Consider the following 22,818-nt stretch of genomic DNA (forward strand, 5'->3'; position numbering starts at 1 on the left):
ATACGTGACATACGCCTAGTTTCCTGAAATGAGTCACATGTTCTGCTCTTCTATCACACGTGCAATGATGTCAAAGTGAAAAAAAAAAAAACTGTGTTTGTTATTTCTTGTTATAAAATCGCAAACGGACGTGACAGTTTCACCATTAAGGATTCCAGCTTGAAGTCAAAATTTCACTTTGACATCAATGTACTGTATAACTAAGTGATAACTCAACTTAAGTGGAAGTTAGGATTTGCTTCTGAATAAGAAGAGACAGATCAACCAGCAAAACTTCCTCCTAACACATTAGGTACTTCCCAGGTGCCCTGCTTCTTGGGGTTGAGTCCCAGAACCTGACATTAGGTCTCTCCCAGGTGCACTCCGTCTTGGGGTTGACTCCCAGAACCTGACATTAGGTCTCTCCCAAGTGCCCTGCTTCTTGGGGTTGACTCCCAGAACCTGACATTAGGTACTTCCCAGGTGCCCTGCTTCTTGGGGTTGAGCCCCAGAACCTGATATTAGGTACTTCCCAGGTGCCCTGCGTCTTGGGGTTGACTCCCAGAACCTGACATTAGGTCTCTCCCAGGTGCCCTGCGTCTTGGGGTTGAGTCCCAGAACCTGACATTAGGTCTCTCCCAGGTGCCCTGCGTCTTGGGGTTGAGTCCCAGAACCTGACATTAGGTCTCTCCCAGCTGCCCTGCTTCTTGGGGTTGACTCCCAGAACCTGACATTAGGTCTCTACCAGGTGCCCTGCGTCTTGGGGTTGAGTCCCAGAACCTGACATTAGGTCTCTCCCAGGTGCCCTGCGTCTTGGGGTTGAGTCCCAGAACCTGACATTAGGTCTCTCCCAGGTGCCCTGCGTCTTGGGGTTGAGTCCCAGAGCCTGACATTAGGTACTTCCCGGCTGCCCTGCTTCTTGGGGTTGACTCCCAGAACCTGACATTAGGTCTCTCCCAGGTGCCCTGCGTCTTGGGGTTGAGTCCCAGAACCTGACATTAGGTCTCTCCCAGCTGCCCTGCTTCTTGGGGTTGACTCCCAGAACCTGACATTAGGTCTCTCCCAGCTGCCCTGCTTCTTGGGGTTGAGTCCCAGAACCTGACATTAGGTCTCTCCCAGCTGCCCTGCATCTTGGGGTTGAGTCCCAGAACCTGACATTAGGTCTCTCCCAGCTGCCCTGCTTCTTGGGGTTGAGTCTCAAAACATGACATTAGGTCTCTCCCAGCTGCCCTGCTTCTTGGGGTTGAGTTTCAAATCCTGACAGCGATAGACAGGCAACATATTCACAGGTTCTGGGCAGCATGACAATTCAGCCTCGGCTGCGTCCCAAATGGCGCCCATATGGCTCTGGTCCGAAGTAGTGCACTATATAGGGAATAGGGCCTATATGGCTCTGATCCAAAGTAGTGCACTATACAGGGATTAGGGTGCCATTTGGGACGCAGGCCTAGCTTCCGCAACCGGCACCATGCAGGCAGGCAGAATAGACATTTGGCCAGACTCCCTTTGTAATGAGAGCAGCAGGGTGTGTGAGAGAGAAGGAGATGCATTGGAGAGATATGGGACACATTTTCCTGGGTTTACTAATATTGTGCTTCACTGCTCTTCATTCTAATTTGAAAACTTAACCTCGAGAGTGATGATTTCCATTATTAAATTGTACTGTCTTTAAATAATAGAGCTTATTGTCCTTTTTTATTATGAACATAGCATTGAACGTTTTCATGATATCAACACTGTCTAAGCAGCTGTTGTATAGCATGGGTACTACCAATCTACTGTCCTGGGGAATGTCTGATACAGGCTTGTTAACTTCTTTATGATAGGGGGCAGCAGTTTCACTTTTGGATGAATTGCGTGCCCATAGTGAACTGCCTCCTACTCTGTCCCAGATGCTAATATATGCATATTATTATTACTATTGGATATAAAACACTCTGATACAGGCTTGTTAACAAATAGAGACACAGAACATCTAGAGATGTTACAGAGTTACATCACCACAGAGATACAGACGCTACAAGCTTGGCACACCTGTATTTGTGGAGTTTCTCCAATTCTTCTCTGAAGATCCTCTCAATCTCTGTCAGGTTGGATGGGGCCATTCAAGGACATTCAGAGATTTGTCCCAAAGCCAGTCCTGCGTTGTCTTGGCTGTGTGCTTGGGGTCGTTGTCGTGTTGGAAGGTGAACCTTCACCCCAGTCTGAGGTCCTAAGAGCTCTGGAGCAGGTTTTCATCAATGACATCTCTGTACTTTGCTCTGTTCATCTATCCCTCGATCCTGACTAGTCTCCCAGTCCCTGCCACGGACAAACATCCCGACAGCATGATGCTGCCACCACCATGCTTCACCGTGGGGATGGTGCCATGTTTACTCCAGACGTGACGCTTGGCATTCAGGAAAAAGTATTCAATCTTGGTTTCATCAGACCAGATACTCTTTTTTCTAATGGTCCGAGAGCCCTTTTGGTGCCTTTTGGCAAACTCCAAGTGGGCCGCCATGTGCCTTTTACTGAGGAGTGGCTTCCATCTGCCCATTCTACCATAAAGGCCTGATTGCTGGAGGGCTGCAGAGATGGTTGTCCTTCTGTAAGGTGTTTCCATCTCCACAGAGGAACTCTGGAGCTCTGTCAGAGTGACTTTCGGGTTCTTGGTCACCTCTCTGACCAAGGCCCTTCTCCCCCAATTGCTCAGTTTGGCCAGGCGGCCAGCTCTAGGAAGAGTCTTGGTGGCTCCAAACTTCTTCCATTTAAGAATGATACAGGCCACTGTGTTCTTGGGGACCTTCAATGCTGCAGAAATGTTTTGGTACCCTTCCTCAGATCTGTGCATCGACACAATCCTGTCTCGGAGCTCTACGGACAATTCCTTCGACCTCATGACTTGGTTTTTGCTCTGACATGCACTGTCAACTGTGGGACCTTATATAGACAGGTGTGTGCCTTTCCAAACCATGTCCAATTAATTGAATTTACCACAGGTGGACTCCAATGAAGTCGTAGAAACATCTCAAGGATGATCAATGGAAACAGGATGCACCTTAGCTCAATTTCAAGTCTCATAGTAAAGGGTCTGAATACTTATGTAAATAAGGTATCTGTTTTTTATTTTTAATACATTTGCAAAAATTTCTAAAAACCTGTTTTCACTTTGTCATCGGCTATTTCAGCCACGCCCGTTGCTGACAGGTGTATAACATCGAGCACACAGCCATGCAATCTTCATAGACAAAACATTGGCCGTGGAATGGCCCATACTAAAGAGCTCAGTGACTTTCAACGTGGCACCGTCTTAGGATGTTACCTTTCCAACAAGTCAGTTCATCAAATTTCTGCCCTGCTCGAGATGCCCCGGTCAACTGTAAGTGCTGCTACTGTGAATTGGAAACTTCTAGGAGCAACAATGGCTCAGCCGCGAAGTGGTCGGCCACACAAGCTAACAGAATGGGATCACCAGGTGCTGTAGCGCGTAGCTCGTAAAAATGTTCTGTCCTCGGTCGCAAACCGCACTACCAAGTTCCAAACTGCCTCTTCCATCTTCAGTACAATAACTGTTCGTTGGGAGCTTCATGAAATGGAGCTTCATGTGAAGCTCGCTGCCATTGGACTCTGGAGCAGTGGAAACGCGTTCTCTGGAGGGATGAATCACACTTCACCATCTGGCAGTCCGACGGACGAATCTGGGTTTTGGTGGAGGAGGAATAATGGTTTGGGGCTGTTTTTCATGGTTAGGGCCCCTTAATTCTAGTGAAGGCAAATCATTCATCTACAGCATACAATGACATTCTAGATTATTCTGTGCTTCCAACTTTGTACCAACAGTTTGGGGAAGGCCCTTTCTTGTTTCAGCATGACAATGCCCACAAGCACAAGGCAAGATCCCATGCAGCAATGCTTCAATATCTAGTGGAAAGCCTTCCCAGAAGAGTGGAGGCTGTTATAGCAGCAAAGGGGGGGACCAATTCCATATTAATGCCGATGATTTTGGAATGAGATGTTCAACGAGCATACTTTTGGCCATGTAGTATATATACAGGGTTTTGTTAGCCATCCCACTGTGTTAACCATACAGACATTCTCAATATGTTATCCCTAGCCCACTGTGTTAACCATACAGCCAGTCTCACGATGTTAGCTGTCCCACTGTGTTAACCATACAGCCACTATGTTAGCCCTAGTCCAATGTGGAGCAGCAAGACACAGGTATCCATCTATCTCTCTAGTTGATCCCTGTAAATCCCAGGTTAGTACTGAGGACGTGACAGAAACGTAAAGAGGATTACTGGACAGCTCACTGTTTAGCCTGGGCCAGACCAGGACCAGACCAGGACCAGGCCAAGGACCAGACCAGGACCAGACCAAAGACCAGGCCAAGGACCAGGCCAAGGACCAGATCAGGACCAGGCTAAGGACCAGATCAGGCCAAGGACCAGGCCAAGGACCAGATCAGGACCAGGACCAGGCCAAGGACCAGACCAGATCAGGACCAGACCAGGACCAGGCCAAGGACCAGGACCAGATCAGGACCAGACTAGGACCAGATCAGGACCAGGCTAAGGACCAGATCAGGACCAGACCAGGACCAGGGCAAGGACCAGGACCAGATCAGGACCAGGCCAAGGACCAGATAAGGACCAGATAAGGACCAGGCTAAGGACCGGACCAGGACCAGAGACAGACCAGGACCGGGACAGACCAGGACATCAAGATACTAGTCAGTGACTGTCACATATGGCACCTTTTTTGACTACATAGCGCACTACTTTTGACCAGAGCTGCGTGACAATGACCACGGACAAACAGATCTGGGACCAGGCTAGCCCTTCTCCGTCCCCAGACCTGCAGCCAGGCTAGCCCTTCTCCGTCCCCAGACCTGCAGCCAGGCTATCCCTTCTCCGTCCCCAGACCTGCAGCCAGGCTATCCCTTCTCCGTCCCCAGACCTGCAGCCAGGCTAGCCCTTCTCCGTCCCCAGACCTGCAGCCAGGCTAGCCCTTCTCCGTCCCCAGACCTGCAGCCAGGCTAGCCCTTCTCCGTCCCCAGACCTGCAGCCAGGCTAGCCCTTCTCCGTCCCCAGACCTGCAGCCAGGCTAGCCCTTCACCGTCCCCAGACCTGCAGCCAGGCTAGCCCTTCTCCGTCCCCAGACCTGCAGCCAGGCTATCCCTTCTCCGTCCCCAGACCTGCAGCCAGGCTATCCCTTCTCCGTCCCCAGACCTGCAGCCAGGCTAGCCCTTCCCCGTCCCCAGACCTGCAGCCAGGCTAGCCCTTCTCCGTCCCCAGACCTGCAGCCAGGCTAGCCCTTCTCCGTCCCCAGACCTGCAGCCAGGCTAGCATGCATACAGCAAGACTATACCCATTACCCATACATTGCTCTAGACCACAGGTTTCAAACTCATTTCACAGAGAGCCAAGTGTCTGCGGTTTTTCGCTCCTCCCTTGTCCTTGATTGAATTAAAGTCACTGATTAGTAAGGAATTCCACTCACCTGGTTGTCTAGGTCTAATTGAAAGGAAAAACCGAAAACCAGCAGGACCTCCATGGAATGAGTTGGACACCCTTGCTATAGACTATTCTAGAATCTGTAAAGGTCATGGTGTGAAAAGACCCTGAGCTATTGTTTTATAAGGGAACCGGCCACATAGAGGACCAATAACGGACAGCTTTTCCTCTGGGACGAACCCTGCCACACAGAGGACCAATAACGGACAGCCTTTCCTCTGGGACGAACCCTGCCACACAGAGGACCAATAACAGACAGCCTTTCCTATACAAACCCGGTCACATAGAGGACCAATAACAGACAGCCTTTCCTCTGGGACGAACCCTGTCACACAGAGGACCAATAACGAACAGCCTTTCCTCTGGGACGAACCCTGTCACATAGAGAACCAATAACGGACAGCCTTTCCTCTGTGGCGAACCCTGCCACACAGAGGACCAATAACGAACAGCCTTTCCTCTGTGGCGAACCCTGCCACACAGAGGACCAATAACGAACAGCCTTTCCTACGGGACGAAGTGACAGTTCTAACTCAAACCAGAACTAGTGGTTAGAATGTTGGACTATTAACTGAAAGGTTGCTGGATCGAATCCCCGAGCTGACAAGGTAAAAATCTGTCATTCTGCCGCTGAGCAAGGCAGTTCCCCGGGCGCCGAAGACGAATAAGGCAGCCCCCCCCCCCCCACCTCTCTGATTCAGAGTGGTTGGGTTAAACGCGGAAGACACATTTCAGTAGAAGGCATTCAGTTGTACAACTGACTAGGTATCCCCCTTTCCTTAAACCTGTCCCTGTCTATGTTGCTGACAGACTGGATACAAAGGGTTAACATATACACAACTAGACTGGATACAAAGGGTTAACATATACACAACTAGACTGGATACAAAGGGTTAACATATACACAACTAGACTAGATACAAAGGGTTAACATATACACAACTAGACTGGATACAAAGGGTTAACATATACACAACTAGACTGGATACAAAGGGTTAACATATACACAACTAGACTGGATACAAAGGGTTAACATATACACAACTAGACTGGATACAAAAGGTTAACATATACACAACTAGACTGGATACAAAGGGTTAACATATACACAACTAGACTGGATACAAAGGGTTAACATATACACAACTAGACTGGATACAAAGGGTTAACATATACACAACTAGACTGGATACAAAGGGTTAACATATACACAACTAGACTGGATACAAAGGGTTAACATATACACAACTAGACTGGATACAAAGGGTTAACATATACACAACTAGACTGGATACAAAGGGTTAACATATACACAACTAGACTGGATACAAAGGGTTATCATATACACAACTAGACTGGATACAAAGGGTTAACATATACACAACTAGACTGGATAGAAACGGTTAACATATACACAACTAGACTGGATACAAAGGGTTAACATATACACAACTAGACTGGATACAAAGGGTTAACATATACACAACTAGACTGGATACAAAGGGTTAACATATACACAACTAGACTGGATACAAAGGGGTAACATATACACAACTAGACTGGATACAAAGAGTTAACATATACACAACTAGACTGGATACAAAGGGTTAACATATACACAACTAGACTGGATACAAAGGGTTAACATATACACAACTAGACTGGATACAAAGGGTTAACATATACACAACTAGACTGGATACAAAAGGTTAACATATACACAACTAGACTGGATACAAAGGGTTAACATATACACAACTAGACTGGATACAAAGAGTTAACATATACACAACTAGACTGGATACAAAGGGTTAACATATACACAACTAGACTGGATACAAAAGGTTAACATATACACAACTAGACTGGATACAAAGGGTTAACATATACACAACTAGACTGGATACAAAGAGTTAACATATACACAACTAGACTGGATACAAAGGGTTAACATATACACAACTAGACTGGATACAAAGGGTTAACATATACACAACTAGACTGGATACAAAGGGTTAACATATACACAACTAGACTGGATACAAAGAGTTAACATATACACAACTAGACTGGATACAAAGGGTTAACATATACACAACTAGACTGGATACAAAGGGTTAACATATACACAACTAGACTGGATACAAAGGGTTAACATATACACAACTAGTTCTATGGAATCATAATACACTGAACAAAAATATAAATGCTACATGCAATAATTTCAAAGATGTATATTCAAATACATTAATTAGGCCCTAATCTATGAATTTCACATGAATGGGAATATAAATATGCATCTGTTGGTCACAGATGCCTTAAAAAATAAAGGTAGGGGGATCAGAAAACCAGTCCGTATCTGGTGTGACCACCGTTTGCCTCATGCAGCGCGACATCTCCTTCACATAGAGTTGATCAGGCTGTTGATTGGCCTGTGGAATGTTGTCCCACTCCTCTTCAATGGCTGTCTGGATATTGGCGGGAACTGGAACACGTTGTCGTAAACATCAATACAAACCATCCCAAACATGCTCAATGGGTGACATGTCTGGTGAGTATGCAGGCCATGTGTACAGAATTGTGTACAGATTCTTGAGACATGGGGCTGTGCATTATCATGTTGAAACACGAGGTGATGGTGGCGGAAAAATGGCACGACAAAAAGGCTTCAAGATCTTGTCATGGTACCTATCATTCAAATTTCCATCGATAAAATGCAATTGTGTTCGTTGTCCGTAGCTTAAGCCTGCCCGTACCATAACCCCACCTCCACCAGGGGGCACTCTGTTCACAACGTTGACATTAGCAAACCGCTTGCCCACAACACGCCATAAACGTCTGGCGTCTGCCCGATACACTTCTCCAGCGTGCTATTGGCCGTCGAAGGTGAGCATTTGCCCACTGAAGTTGGTTATGATGCCGAACTGCAGTCAGGTCAAGACCCTGGTGAGGAAGACGAGCACGCAGATGAGCTTCCCTGAGATGGTTTATGACAGTATGTGTAGACATTTTTCAGTTGCTCAAACCCACAGTTTCTTCAGCTGTCCGGGTGGCTGGTCTCAGACGATCCCTCAGGTGAAGAAGCCGGTTACAGATGGTCTGTGGTTCAGGCCGGTTGGACGTACTGCCAAATTTTCAAAAAGGACGTTGGCGGCGGCTTATGGCAGAGAAATTAACATCCAATTATCTGGCAACAGCTCTGGTGGACATTCATGCAGTCAGCATGCCAATTGTACGCTCCCTCAAAACTTGAGACATCTGTGGCATTGTGTTGTGTTACAAAACTGCACATTTTAGAGTGGCCTATTATTGTCCCCAGCACAAGGTGCACCTGTGTAATGACCCCGCTGTTTAATCAGCTTCTTCATATGCCACACCTGTCAGGTGGATGGATTATCTTGGCAAAGGAGAAATGCTCACTAACAGGAATGTAAACACATTTGTTCAAATCAGAAATAAGCTTTTTGTGAGTATGGAACATTTCTGGGATCTTTTATTTCAGCTCATGAAACATGGGACCAATACTTTATATGTTGCATTCATATTTTTGTTCAGTGTAAAAACAGAAAGAGCAGCGGTTGCGATGATTGTAACAGCCAAATAAACAAACATTATATTGTCTATAAAACCACCACATCCTCAGTCATACAGAGCTCAAGTTCTGTTGAGTCTGCAGACCTCAGCTCCCAGGATAAAGAGGCTCTGCAAGCTGCCAGGTATAGCTGTGGCTAGTAGGAAAAACAGCAGTGAAGTGGATTAGTAGGATTAGAATCAACTTTCTCCCTCTATCCTTCTATCCCTCTCTACCTCTCTCTAATAGTTCTACCACTCTCTCCATGCGCCCCCTCTCTCTGTCTTTCACACACACTCTCTCTCTATCTCCAAGTCCCACCTCTCTCTCGCTCACTCCCACTCTCTCTCTATCTCCAAGTCCCACCTCTCTCTCTCTCACTCCCACTCTCCATATCTCCAAGTCCCACCTCTCTCTCTCACTCTCTATCTCCAAGTCCCACCTCTCTCTCGCTCACTCCAAGTCCCACCTCTCTCTCGCTCACTCGCTCTCTCTAAGTCCCACCTCTCTCTCACTCTCTATCTCCAAGTCCCACCTCTCTCTCGCTCACTCCAAGTCCCACCTCTCTCTCGCTCACTCCAAGTCCCACCTCTCTCTCGCTCACTCTCTCTATCTCCAAATCCCACCTCTCTCTCGCTCACTCCCACTCTCAATTCAATTCAATTCAAGGGGCTTTATTGGCATGGGAAACATGTGTTAACATTGCCAAAGCAAGTGAGGTAGATAATATACAAAAGTGAAATAAACAATAAAAATTAACAGTAAACATTACACATACAGAAGTTTCAAAGCAATAAAGACATTACAAATGTCATATTATATATATACAGTGTTGTAGCAATGTATAAATGGTTAAAGCACACAAGTTAAAATAAATAAACATAAATATGGGTTGTATTTACAATGGTGTTTGTTCTTCACTGGTTGCCCTTTTCTTGTGGCAACAGGTCACAAATCTTGCTGCTGTGATGGCACACTGTGGAATTTCACCCAGTAGATATGGGAGTTTATCAAAATTGGATTTGTTTTCGAATTCTTTGTGGATCTGTGTGATCTGAGGGAAATATGTGTCTCTAATATGGTCATACATTGGGCAGGAGGTTAGGAAGTGCAGCTCAGTTTCCACCTCATTTTGTGGGCAGTGAGCACATAGCCTGTCTTCTCTTGAGAGCCATGTCTGCCTACGGCGGCCTTTCTCAATAGCAAGGCTATGCTCACTGAGTCTGTACATAGTCAAAGCTTTCCTTAAGTTTGGGTCAGTCACAGTGGTCAGGTATTCTGCCACTGTGTACTCTCTGTTTAGGGCCAAATAGCATTCTAGTTTGCTCTGTTTGTTTGTTAATTCTTTCCAATGTGTCAAGTAATTATCTTTTTGTTTTCTCATGATTTGGTTGGGTCTAATTGTGCTGTTGTCCTGGGGCTCTGTGGGGTGTGTTTGTGAACAGAGCCCCAGGACCAGCTTGCTTAGGGGACTCTTCTCCAGGTTCATCTCTCTGTAGGTGATTGCTTTGTTATGGAAGGTTTGGGAATCGCTTCCTTTTAGGTGGTTGTAGAATTTAACGGCTCTTTTCTGGATTTTGATAATTAGTGGGTATCGGCCTAATTCTGCTCTGCATGCATGCGACACTCTCTCTATCTCCAAGTCCCACCTCTCTCTCTCTCTCTCACTCCCACTCTCTCCAAGTCCCACTCTCCATATCTCCAAGTCCCACCTCTCTCTCTCTCACTCACTCCCACTCTCTCTCTCGCTCACTCCCACTCTCCATATCTCCAAGTCCCACCTCTCTCTCTCACTCTCTATCTCCAAGTCCCACCTCTCTCTCGCTCACTCCAAGTCCCACCTCTCTCTCGCACACTCCCACTCTCCATATCTCCAAGTCCCACTTCTCTCTATCTCTCTCACTCCCACTCTCTCTCCAAGTCCCACCTCTCTCTCGCTCACTCGCTCTCTCTCCAAGTCCCACCTCCCTCTCTCTCGCTCACTCGCTCTCTCTCCAAGTCCCACCTCTCTCTCGCTCACTCCCACATCTCCAAGTCCCACTTCTCTCTCACTCCCACTCAGTCCCATCATTCTCTCTCACCCCCTCTATTTCTCACTCTCGACACTTTTCCCTGCTCACGTCTCCACCTTCACCTTTCTCTCTCTCCCTCCCATCTCCCCTCCCCCCTCCCCCCTCTATGATAATGCATTAGCTACGAAAATATTTGACCTGTTGCTGCATAACTCAATTAGACTGTGAACCCCCCCAGAGGAGACGTGCTGTAGAAGCTGCTGCTGCTGCTGCTGCTTGGGTTCTCTCTATCCTCCCATTATTACAAAACTATCTTCACAGCAAAAACACAATTCCCCCATTTCACACCATTAAGCTCTGTTCATTTCACTCTCCTACATGCAGCGTCCATTTTACATTCCCAATTCATTCCTTCATCCATCACTCACTATCCCTAAAGCTGAGCCTGTCTAATGTATTGATTAAAATGCACTTATTCTGCCTTCGGGCATACGAAGGGGATTTAGAAATCATCAAACAATAGAATGTTTAAAAAATGTAAATGGTTTTAAGAGCTCTTTCACAACACATTGCTTTAGGGTAGCTCATATGTTGTTGTCTGTAACAACCGCAGCCCAAAACACTGCCAAGCACAGCGGTGTAAAACATGTCCCTCTTGACAACAGATTCATAAACACAATGCTCTCAGGATCAATCTGGAAGGGGCGTCAAAAACAACGTTTTGATATCATGGATTCGCAGTCCTTGCATCAATAGGTCTGCGTGTGAATTTGAGAGTGGTTACATCCCTCAGCTGTTAACCCAAGCAAGTTTCAGGGTGTCAGGACTGTTGTTTTCCCCTTTAACTTGACCTAAACAGACCCAACCTCATCCAGATGGTGACACCTAATGACCCTAATCATAACCAACATCATACTGTTACACACATAGAGAGAGAGAGAGAGAGACTGAAATAAATAAACAACCAAGGTATGCTGATAAAACGATTTTAAAAAGCCATCTGCTATGTTTGTGCTGGATGTACTAATTACATTAGGTCTGTACAATGTGCTGGATTGTCAACACAGTGTCAGATTGCACAGGAGACTTTCCGGCAAATGATGGAGTGCGCGGGCAGGTTAGTGGGCACGCCGGCTATCGATTCCCTTATTTTGTTTACATGCTGTGGCGCGAAATTATACGCCCTAATATCGAATTAAAAAGTAAGCAAATCAAAAACCAAAGTGATAATTGTGTTTGGTGGGGATATTACAACAATGAATATGGAAACAAAGCAAGATGTGGTATAGGCAACCATAACATTATTGAAACAAAAGAACAAAAACGAGGCTCGTTACAATGTAACACAAACCCTGGTATTTCTATAATATCGTGACCCCCCCCCCCCCCCCCCCAACGAATTGATGTATTATCCTGTCTGTCTCCATGTCTTGCAAACAAGCATTCTTTAGAAAAAGCCTTGAACACGCTGTCCAAATCAACCTACGGCTGTTATTGATGAAGAACAAAGAAAACTGCACCTGCCTCACTCACCTCCGTAACGACCCAGCATGTACAAGAGATATGCCCAGTCAGATTCCGTTGAATCCTCTCCTCTGTGTCAACTAGCAGCCTCCAAGACAGTCATCGTCCTCAACCGTCAACCCGCCAGTCCCTGCCCGTCCCAACCGCTACAGAGGAACCAGGACCACGGTTAGGCAGAGAGAGAGCACTGCCCACGAACACCAAGCCATCGGGAAACACTAGAACAACGTCTCACCGCTCAAGCTTCACTCTCTCCTGGATAACGACAGTGTAATGTCGCCCTCCTATCATATGCCATGTAAATAATGGTTCGAATATGGATAGAAATAGAAAATAAAGACTGTTCTTAATTTAAACTGTTGGCATAAATCGGGTCCATCACTTGGTTTGAGATGTCTTGTCTTTTGTTCTTCCCCAATCCGACGGCTGTGGTTTCTTTGTGTTCACGCGTCCCCTGCAAACATCGTGCGGCCCCAGCTTTCCTTGGATGATACCATTTGCACAAGAACGGGGGGGGGGGTTGTAAGAATACAGCAGCACAGAGGAGAATATCAATGGGTGGAGAGAGAGCAAGAGCAGGCAAGACCGGTTCCAGGCATAAACGGTCGTTTAGTGCTTCAGGCCGCTGGGAACTTAGTCGGGGGTCTCAATTTACTGTGTCAAGTTAAAATAGTAGAATACACCGAGGTACAAGTCCGAAAAATGATTGTGCACCAGCAGTTTTTCCCTCTTGTTAAGTCTGTCACTGACAGTCACTCCCATTAGCCATGTCAGCTAAAAAAAAACTTTTTAACTTTCTAAACTATCTAAACTTGTGAATGAATGAAGTACATTTTATTTTCGTAGCAAATCGCCAGGATTAAATGTCACATAAACAAACGTTACAATAATTCACTGTGATTATTCTTGGTCGCTTGTTCTCTGCAGTGAGCATCGCATAAAGAGTGAAAAATGTATACATAATAGTAAATAAGGTTATCCAAACAATATATACATCCCAAGAACAGTAATAAAATATACATACATAAACACACATATATATATATACACACATTACATACTTACACTACCGTTCAAAAGTTTGAGGTCACTTAGAAATGTCCTTGTTTTTTTTTAAACTTATTTTTTGTCCATTAAAATAACATCCAATGGATCAGAAATACAATGTAGACATTGTTAATGTTGTAAATGACTATTGTAGCTGGAAACGGCTGATTTTCTATGGAATATCTACAGAGGTCTACAGTGGGTTTGATCACAGGCTCAAAATGGCCAAAAACAAAGACCTTTCTTCTGAAACTCGTCAGTCTATTCTTGTTCTGAGAAATGAAGGCTATTCCATGTGAGAAATTGCCAAGAAACTGAAGATCTCGTACAACGCTGTGTACTACTCCCTTCATAGAACAGCGCAAACTGTCTCTAACCAGAATAGAAAGAGGAGTGGGAGGCCCAGGTGCACAACTGAGCAAGCGGACAAGTAGATTAGAGTGTCTAGTTTGCGAAACAGACGCCTCACAAGTCCTCAACTGGCAGCTTCATTAAATAGTACCCGCAAAACTTTCTGCTTTTATTTCAAAAACAAGGACGTTTCTAAGTGACCCCAAACTTTTGAATGGTAATGTAGATAAAAGTATGTGGACACCCCTTCAAATTAGTGGATTTGGCTATTTCAGCCACACCTGTTACTGACAGGTTTATACAATCGAGCACACAGCCATGCAAACATTGGCATTAGAATGGCCTTACTGCAGAGCTTAGTGACTTTCAAACGTGGCACCGCCATAGGATGCCATCTTTCCAACAAGTCAGTTCAATAAATTTCTGCCCTGTTCGAGTTGCCCCGGTCAACTGTAAGTGCTGATACTGTGAAGAGGAAACGTCTAGGAGCAACAACGGCTCAGCTGCAAAGTGGTAGGCCACACAAGCGCAGAGAACGGGACAGCCGAGTGTTGAAACGCGTAGCGCGTAAAAAATCATCTGTCCTCGGTTGCAACACTCACTGCCGAGTTCCAAACTGCCTCTGGAAGCAACGTCAGCAATGTCAGCACACAACAATAGTGTTTGGTATATTTAGTGTATATAGTGTATAGTATATTTAGTGTATATAATGTGTAGTATATTTAGTGTGTATAGTGTATAGTATATTTAGTGTATATAGTGTATGGTATATTTAGTGTATTTAGTGTATAGTATATTTAGTGTATATAGTGTGTAGTATATTTAGTGTATTTAGTGTATAGTATATTTAGTGTATATAGTGTATATAGTGTATATAGTGTATAGTATATTTAGTGGATATAGTGTATAGTGTATTTAGTGTATATGGTGTATAGTATATTTAGTGTATATAGTGTGTAGTATATTTAGTGTATTTAGTGTATATTATATTTAGTGTATATAGTGTATATAGTGTATAGTATATTTAGTGGATATAATGTATAGTGTATTTAGTGTATATGGTGTATAGTATATTTAGTGTATATAGTGTGTAGTATATTTAGTGTATTTAGTGTATAGTATATTTAGTGTATATAGTGTATGTGTGGCTCAGTTGGTAGAGCATGGCGCTTGCAACGCCAGGGTTGTGGGTTCATTCCCCACTGGGGGACCAGGATGAATATGTATGAACTTTCCAATTTGTAAGTCGCTCTGGATAAGAGCGTCTGCTAAATGACTTAAATGTAAATGTTAAATGTGTATAGTATATTTAGTGTATATAGTGTATAGTATATTTAGTGGATATAGTGTATAGTGTATTTAGTGTATATGGTGTATAGTATATTTAGTGTATACAGTGTAAAGTATATTTAGTGCATATAGTGTATAGTATATTTTGTGTATATAGTGTATAGTATATTTAGTATATATAGTGTATATTATATTTAGTGTATATGGTGCATAGTATATTTAACGTATATAGTGTATATCGTGTATAGTATATTTAGTGTATATAGTGTGTAGTAGATTTAGTGTATATTATATTTAGTGTATATAGTGTATAGTATATTTAGTGTATATAGTGTAAAATATATATTGTGTATATAGTGTATAGTATTTATAGTGTATTTAGTGAATATAGTGTATAGTATTTATAGTGTATTTAGTGAATATAGTGTATATAGTGTATAGAGTGTGTAGTATATTTAGTGTATATAGTGTATATAGTGTATAGAGTGTATATATAGTGTATCGTAGGTATAGTGCATATAATGTATATCGTTTATAGTATATATAGTGTATATAATGTGAATACTGTATTGAGTTTAAAGTGTATAGTGTATATACTGTATAGTATATATAGTGTATAGTGTATATAGTGTATAGTTTATAGTATATATAATTTATATAGTGTGAATACTGTATTGTGTATATACTGTATATAGTGTATAGCATATATAGTGTATATCGTGTATGGTATATATAGTGCATATAGTGTATAGTATATTTTGTGTATATAGTGTGTATAGTATATTTAGTGTATATAGTGTATATAGTGTGTAGTATATATTGTGTATATAGTGTATTACGTTTTTGGAAAGTGGAAAGTTTTAAGTTCCTCGGCCTACACATCACTGACAAACTGAATTGGTCCACCCTTCAACCTCAGGAGGCTGAAGAAATTCGGCTTGTCACCAAAAACACTCACAAACTTTTACAGATGCACAATCGAGAAATCATGAACACTTACCACGCTGCGCTTTGATCCACTCCCTCTTCTTCAGACGGCCGTGACAAACCACCCGAGAGACAGAGAGACTGAAAAACAGCTTCTATCTCAAGGCCATCAGACTGTTAAAACCTCTCTAGGCTAGGTGGGACGGTAGCGTCCCACCTGACCAACATCCAGTGAAAGTGCAGGGCACCAAATTCAAACTACAGAATTGTAAATATTTAACATTCTTGAAAATACACATGCAATATGTCAAAATAAAGCGTAACGTCTTGTTAATCCAGCAAAGGTGTTAGATTTCAAAAAGGCTTTACGGCGAAAACAAACCATGCGATTATCTGAGGACAGCACCCCACCATACAAATGCATAACAATCATTTTCAACCAGGCAGGTGGTGACACGAAATAACGATGTAATTCATGCCTTACCTTTGAAGATCTTTTGTTGGCACTCCAATATGTCCCAGAAACATCACAAATGGTCCTTTTGTTCGATTAACTCCTTTTTTATATCCCCAAATGTCAATTTATTTGGAGCGTTTGATTCAGAAAAACACCGGTTCCAACTCGCCCAACATGACTACAAATGATCTAATAAATTACCTGTAAACTTTGTCTAAACATTTCAAACAACTTTTCTAATCCATCCTTAGGTATCCTAAAACGTAAATAATCTATAAAATTTAAGACAGAATATACTGTGTTCAATAGCGGATGAAATCAAAGTGGAGCGAGCTACAGGTCAAACTCCCCAAAGAAAAGAGTCCACTTGGCTTGACTCTCATTCTGAATAACCGTACTTCTTCATTTCAAAAGAAAAACATCAACTGATTTCTAAAGACTGTTGACATCTAGTGAAAGCCAAAGGAACTGCAACCAGGTGCCTCATAAATCTAGTTTACCATAGAAACTAATTGAAAACACAGTGAACTCCAAAAAAAAAATGTCCTGGATGGTTTGTCCTCGGGGTTTCGCCTGCCAAATAAGTTCTGTTATACTCACAGACATTATTTTAACAGTTTTAAAATCTTTAGAGTGTTTTCTATCCAGATCTAATTATATGCATATCCTAGCTTCTGGGCCTGAGTAGCAGGCAGTTTACTTTGGACACGCTTTTCATCCGAACGTCAAAATACCGCCCCCTATCCCAAAGAAGTTTTAAACAGCCATCACTAACATTGAGTGGCTGCTGCCAATATACTGACTCAACTCCAGCCACTTTAAAATGGAAAAAATGATGCAATAAATATATCACTAGTCACTTTAAACAATGCCACTTTATATAATGTTTACATACCCTACATTACTCATCTCATATGTATATACTGTACTCTATACCATCTACTGCATCTTGCCTACGCCGTTCAGCCATCACTCATTCATATATTTCCATGTATATATTCATATTCATTCCTTTACACTTGTGTGTATAAGGTAGTTGTTGTGAAATTGTTAGGTTAGATGACTTGTAAGATATTACTACATGGTCGGAACTAGAAGCACAAGCATTTCGCTACACTCGCATTAACATCTGCTAACCATGTGTATGTGACAAATAAAATTTGATTTGATTTTGAATTGATGTATGTATTTAGTGTATATAGTGTATAGTATACTTAGTGTATATAGTGTATAGTATATATAGTGTACATAGTGTGCAGTGCATATATTGTATATAGTGTATATATAGTATATAGTGTAACGTATATACCGTGTCATATGTAGTGTATATAGTGTATAGTGTATATACTGCATTATATATATATAGTGTATATAGTGTACATAGTGTATGTGTAGTGTGAATACTGTATATAGTGTATAGTGTATATAGTATATATTGTGTATATACTGTATTAAATCAAAACAAATCAAATTGTATTAGTCACATTGTAACGCTCATCGTTGGAATGAGAAGAGGAGGACCAATACGCAGCGTGGTAAGTGTCCATATTCGGTTTATTAACTGAACACTAAGAAATACCAAAATAACAACGTGAAATACAAAACGAAAACGAAACAGTCCCGTATGGTGATAACACAGACACAGGAACCAACCACCCACAAAACCCAAAGGAAAACAGGCTACCTAAATATGGCTCCCAATCAGAGACAACGACTGACACCTGCCTCTGATTGAGAACCATACTAGGCCAAACACATAGAAATAAGACAACCTAGACATACAACCATAGAATGCCCACCCACATCACACCCTGACCAAACAAAACATAGAAACATACAAAGCAATCTATGGTCAGGGCGTGACACACATGCGCCGAAAACAACAGGTGTAGACCTTACAGTGAAACGCTTACTTACGAGCCCCAAACCAACATTGCAGTTTAAAAAAAAACGGATAAGAATGAGAGATAAAAGAACCAAATAATTAAAATAATTGTATATAGTGTATAATATATATAGTGTATAGTAAATAGAGTGTATATAGCTTATAGAATAAATAGTGTATATAGTGTGAATACTGTATAGTGTATATAGTGTATAGTGTTTATAGTGTATTGTATATATTGTGTACATAGTGTATGTATAGCGTGTAAACTGTATATAGTGTATAGTGTACACAGCACATATTGTGTATAAAGTGTAAATAGTGTGTATGTATTGTATATAGGGTATATAGTATATCGTTTATAGTATATATAGTGTAGAGCGAATATTCTGTTGTATATACAGTGTATAAAGAGTATAATGTATAGTATAAATAGTGTATAAAGAGTATGGTGTATAGTATATACAGTATATATAGTGCATAGTATATATAGTGTATACGGGTGTAGTGTATAGTATATACAGTATATATAGTGCATAGTATATATAGTGTATACGAGTGTAGTGTATAGTATATACAGTATATATAGTGCATAGTATATATAGTGTTCATAATGTATCGTATATATAGTGTATATAGTGTATATAGTGTATGTATAGTGTGTATACTGTATACTGTGTATAGTGTACATAGTGTATATAGTATATATGGTGTATATAGTGTATATAGTATGCTGTGTATTGTGTATATATAGTGAATTTGGGGTGTATATGGTGTCTATAGTGTACATAGTGTATATAGTTTATATAGTATGTATAGTGTATATAGTGTATATAGTGTGTATAGTGTATATAGTATGTAGTGTATATATTGTATATAGTGTATATAGTGCACATAGTGTATTTTAGTGCACATATAGTGTATATCGTGTATATAGTTTGTATTGTGTATATAGTGTATATATAGTGTGTATCCTGTAAATAGTGTATATAGTATATATTATGTACATAGTGTATATGTTTCTACACCTGCATTGCTTGCTGTTTGGTTTTTTTGGCTGGGTTTCTGTACAGCACTTTGTGACATCAGCTGATGTAAGATGGGCTTAATAAATACATTTGATTGATTGATTGATATAGAGTATCAATATAGTATATATAGTGTATATAGTTTATATTGTATATCGTTTTTAGTATATATAGTGTATATAGTGTGACTAATGTATTGTGTAAATAGTCTATTGTGTATATAGTGTAAGGTATATATCATGTAAATAGTATATATTGTGTATATATTGTATGTATAGTGTGTATACTGTATATACTGTATATAGTGAACAGTGTATATATTAGACATTGTGTATATAATATATATATATAGTGTATGTGGTATCTACAGTATATATTGTGTATATAGTTTGTATAGTGTATATAGTATATATAGTTTGTATATTGTGTATTGTGTATTTAATATTTATAGTGTATATAGTGTTTAGTAAATATAGTGTATATGGTGTGTATATAGTTTATATAGTATCTGTAATGTATGTGGTATGTACAGTATATATAGTGTGTATAGTGTAAAAAGTGTATATAGTATGTACAGTATATATCGTGTATATAGTTTGTATACTGTATATAGTATATATAGTTTGTATATTGTGTATTGTGTATATAATATATATAGTGTATATAGTGTTTAGTAAATATAATGTATATGGTGTGTATATAGTGTATCTAGTTTATATAGTATTTATAGTGTAGGTGGTATGTACATTATATATAGTGTATATAGTGTAAATAGTATGTACAGATATATAGTGTATAGAGTGTGTATAGTGTATATAGTGTATATAGTGTGTATTGTGTGCATAGTGTATATAGCTTATATCGCGTATATAATGTATATAGTGTTTATAGTGTACATAGTGTATATAGTATATATATATAGTGTATATAGTCTATATTGTATGTACAGTATATATAGTGTATATAGTGTATATTGTGTATATAGTTTACATAGTGTATAAAGTCTATATTATATGTACAGTTTATATATTGTATATATTATATATAGTGTATATAGTGTTTAGTAAATATAGTGTATATGGTGTGTATATAGTGTATATAGTATATATAGTGTATGTGGTATGTACAGTGTATATAGTGTAAATAGTGTATATAGTATGTACAGTGTATATAGTGTATATAGTGTAAATAGTGTATATAGTGTGTGCAGTATATATATGTATATTGTGTATATAGTGTATATAGTGTAAATAGTATGTCCAGTATATATAGTGTATGGAGTGTGTATAGTGTATATGATGTATATAGTGTGTATTGTGTACAGAGTGTATATAGTGTATATTGTGTATTTTGTGTGTACTGTGTTTATAGTGTGTATAGTGTACATAGTGTGTATAGATTATATAGTGTATATAGCCTATATTGTATATACAGTATATATTGTGTATATAGTGTGTATTGTGTATATAGTGTTTATAGTGTATATAGTGTATATTGTGTATATAGTTTGTAAAGTGTATATAGTGTATATGGTATATATAGTTTATATAGTGTATATAGCATGTATAGTGTATATAGTGTTTTTACTTTATATTGTGTCTATAGTTTGTATACAGTTGAAGTCGAAAGTTTACATACACAGGTTGGAGTCATTAAAAATCGTTCTTCAACCACTCCACAAATTTATTGTTAACAAACTATAGTTTTGGCAAGTCGGTTAGGACATCTACTTTTTGCATGACACAAGTAATTTTTCTAACAATTGTTTCCAGATAAATTATTTAACTTATAATTCAGTGTATCACAATTCCAGTGGGTCAGAAGGTTAAATACACGAAGTTGACTGTGCCTTTAAACAGCTTATAGAATTCCAGAAAAATGTCATGGCTTTAGAAGCTTCTGATAGGCTAATTGACATCATTTGAGCCAACTGGAGGTGTACCTGTGGATATATTTCAAGGCCTACCTTTAAACTCAGTACCTCTTTGACATCATGGGAAAATCAAAAGAAATCAGCCAAGACCTCAGAAAAAAAATTATAGACCTCCATAAGTCTGGTTCATCCTTGGGAGCAATTTCCAAACGCCTGAACGTACCACGTTCATCTGTACAAACAATAGTACAAGTATGAACACCATGGGACCACACAGCTGTCATACCGCTCAGGAAGGAGACGCGTTCTGTCTCTTAGAGATGAACGTACTTTGGTGCGAAAAGTGAAAATCAATCCCAGAACAACAGAAAAGGACCTTGTGAAGATGCTGGAGGAAACAGGTACAAAAGTATCTGTATCCACAGTAAAAACTAGTCCTATATCGACATAACCTGAAAGGCCGCTCAGCAAGGAAGAAGCCACTGCTCCAAACCTGCCATAAAAAAGCCAGACTACGGTTTGCAACTGCACATGGGGACAAAGATCGTACTTTTTTGGAGAAATGTCCTCTGGTTTGATGAAACAAAAATAGAACTGTTTGGCCATAATTACCATCGTTCTGTTTGGAGGAAAAAGGGGGAGGCTTGCAAGCCGAAGAACACCATCCCAACCGTGAAGCACGGGGTTGGCAGCATCATGTTGTGGGGGTGCTTTGCTGCAGGAGGGACTGGTGCACCTCACAAAATAGACGGCATCATGAGGAGGGGAAATTATGTGGATATATTGAAGCAACATCCCAAGACATTAGTCAGGACGTTAAAGCTTGGTCGCAAATGGGTCTTCCAAATGGACAATGACCCCAAGCATACTTCCAAAGTTGTGGCAAAATGGCTTCTGGACAACAAAGTCAAGGTATTGGAGTGGCCATCACAAAGCCCTGACCTCAATCCTATAGAAAATTTGTGGGCAGCACTGACAAAGCATGTGTGAGCAAGGAGGCCTACAAACCTGACTCAGTTACACCAGCTCTGTCAGGAGGAATGGGCCAAAATTCAACCAAGTTATTGTGGGAAGCTTGTGGAAGGCTACACGAAACGTTTGACCCAAGTTAAACAATTTAAAGGCAACGCTACCAAATACTAATTGAGTGTATGTAAACTTCTGACCCACTGGGAATGTGATGAAATTAATAAAAGCTGAAATAAATTATTCTCTCTACTATTATTCTGACATTTCACATTCTTAAAATAATGTGGTGATCCTAACTGACCTAAAACAGAGAATTTCTACTAGGATTAAATGTCAGGAATTATGAAAAACTGAGATTAAATGTATTTGGCTAAGGTGTATGTAAACTTTCGACTTCAACTGTATGT

At 40.9% G+C, this 22,818-nt stretch overlaps 1 protein-coding gene across 1 annotated transcript in view; it reads right to left on the bottom strand.

Annotated features, from left to right (window-relative positions):
- Positions 1–13,047, bottom strand: part of LOC139538930 (transmembrane protein 198-like) — a 91,231-nt gene extending 78,184 nt beyond the window's left edge. Inside the window, exon 1 of the mRNA XM_071341512.1 lies at positions 12,594–13,047. The gene's annotated coding sequence lies outside the window, so the exon portion shown is untranslated. The remainder of the gene's footprint in view (positions 1–12,593) is intronic.
- Positions 13,048–22,818: the final 9,771 nt, after the last annotated feature.

This window comes from Salvelinus alpinus, chromosome 14 (genome assembly GCF_045679555.1).
Source record: "Salvelinus alpinus chromosome 14, SLU_Salpinus.1, whole genome shotgun sequence".
NCBI lineage: Eukaryota > Metazoa > Chordata > Actinopteri > Salmoniformes > Salmonidae > Salvelinus > Salvelinus alpinus.